Below are 2,500 nucleotides of genomic sequence, written 5' to 3'. Positions count from 1 at the left end.
CCTGACGAATTTTCCTGCCTGGCCCGGCCGGTCCAGCATCCAGCCCCTGTTCGTCGAAAAATCTGCGCTGCCGATTTTCCACGCGGCAGCCCCTGTTTTCCTCAGCGTGCCCCCCTGACGAATGTTCGTCGAAAAATCTGCGCTGCCGATTTTCCACGCGGCAGCCCCTCTTTTCGTCAGCGTGCCCCCCTGACGAATGTTCGTCGAAAAATCTGCGCTGCCGATTTTCCACGCGGCAGCCCCTCTTTTCGTCAGCGTGCCCCCTGACGAATTTTCCTGCCTGGCCCAGTCCAGCGTCCAGCCCCTGTTCGTCGAAAAATCTGCGCTGCCGATTTTCCACGCGGCAGCCCCTCTTTTCGTCAGCGTGCCCCCCTGACGAATTTTCCTGCCTGGCCCGGCCGGTCCAGCCCCTGTTCGTCGAAAAATCTGCGCTGCCGATTTTCCACTCCGCAGCCCCTGTTTTCGTCAGCGTGCCCCCCTGACGAATTTTCCTGCCTGGCCCGGCCAGTCCAGCGCCCAGCCCCTGTTCGTCGAAAAATCTGCGCTGCCGATTTTCCCCGACGAACCTGCAGCTGCACAAATCCGCGCTGCCACTGCCCCATTGTCTGGACCAACAGTCTTTTCCATCAAGCCCTGGACTATAAATCGTCCAGACTCATCGCCAGCACCCGCTGCCGATTCTGCCGACTTTGCCGATTTCGTCGGCGCTGCCGATTCCAACACTGCCCGCCGTGCCTGAACCAGCGCTGTTTCGTCAGCGTGTCCCCTTGACGAATTTCCCTGCCTGGCCTGGACAGTCCATCTTCCAGCCCATGTTCATCGAAAAATCTGCGCTGCCGATTTCCCCGACGAACCTGCAGCTGCACAAATCTGTGCTGCCGATTTCCCCCCCTGTCGGCATGGCTGCCGCTGCCCCGATGTCCAGACCAACAGTCTTTTTTGTCGACTTTGCCGATTTTGTCCGCGCTGCCGATTCCAACACTACCCCCTGCATCCAAACCAGCATTGTTTCGTCAGCTCTTCCCCTGACGATTTTAGCCCTGTAACAAACAGTAGGCCTCCAATCCCGCCAACGGGAGCCAAGTTGATAGGGAAGAGAATTGAATGACGCGCCTGGTCCTCGCACCCCGCCACCCGAGGGGCCTTTTTCCCGGCAGCCTCTGAAAAACTCTAGCTTTCACGGTCCTCGCCGCCCCTCACCACCATGGCAGGCCTCTAATCCCACCCATCAGCAGTTGTAGCCGATAGGGCAGTGATTTGAATGACGCGTCGCGGGCCTCCGGGTCATCTCACCCGGCCATTAATTGGAGCGTTTTTGGCTGGCCGAGGATGGGGGGATGGATCTCTTCTTCCGAAAAAGCAAACAGTACATCGGGAGTTATGTTGACGGGGCATGGAATTGAATGACCCGTCGCGGGCCGCCGGGTCATCTCACCCGGCCATCCCGGGGAGCGTTTTTCCCGGCAGCATCGGGGAAACTCTTGCTTTCACTGCCCGCTGCCCAAGTCCCCACTCGAATCGGCCCCCCGCGCCAACAAGCCAACGCTGCCGAATCGGCAGACACTGCTGCCGAATCTGCCGACACTGCCCCGCGGGCTGCCACTGCCCCAGTGTCTAAACCAGCGGTCTTTCTCATCGAGCCTTGGACTATCCAGTCCGTCCTGACTCATCGCCAGCACCTGCTGCCGATTCTGCCGACTTTGCCGATTTTCTCGGCGCTGCCGATTCCAACACTGCGCCCACCGTGTCTGAACCAGCGCTGTTTCGTCAGCGTGTCCCCTCGACGAATTTTCCTGCCTGGCCTGGACAGTCCACCGTCCAGCCCGTGTTCGTCGAAAAATCTGCGCTGCCGATTCTGCCGACTTTGCCGATTTCGTCGGCGCTGCCGATTCCAACACTGCCCGCCGTGCCTGAACCAGCGCTGTTTCGTCAGCGTGTCCCCTCGACAAATTTTCCTGCCTGGCCTGGACAGTCCATCGCCCAGCCCATGTTCGTCGCAAAATCTGCGCTGCCGATTTTCCCCGACGAACCTGCAGCCGCACAAATCTGCGCTGCCGAATCTGCCGACACTGTCCCGCGGGCTGCCACTGCCCCAGTGTCTAAACCAGCAGTCTTTCTCGTCGAGCCTTGGACTATCCAGCCCGTCCAGACCCATCGCCAGCACCCGCTGCCGATTCTGCCGACTTTGCCGATTTCGTCGGCGCTGCCGATTCCACCACTGCCCGCCGTGCCTGAACCAGCGCTGTTTCGTCAGCGTGTCCCCTCGATGAATTTTCCTGCATGGCCCGGCCAGTCCAGCGTCCAGCCCATGTTCGTCGAAAAATCTGCGCTGCCGATTCTGCCGACTTTGCCGATTTCGTCGGCGCTGCCGATTCCAACACTGCCCGCCGTGCCTGAACCAGCGCTGTTTCGTCAGCGTGTCCCCTCGACAAATTTTCCTGCCTGGCCTGGACAGTCCACCGTCCAGCCCGTGTTCGTCGAAAAATCTGCGCTGCCGATT

This window comes from Populus nigra, chromosome 2, assembly GCF_951802175.1.
Source record: "Populus nigra chromosome 2, ddPopNigr1.1, whole genome shotgun sequence".
In the NCBI taxonomy this organism is placed as follows: Eukaryota; Viridiplantae; Streptophyta; class Magnoliopsida; order Malpighiales; family Salicaceae; genus Populus; species Populus nigra.
This window is presented reverse-complemented; position numbering follows the sequence as displayed.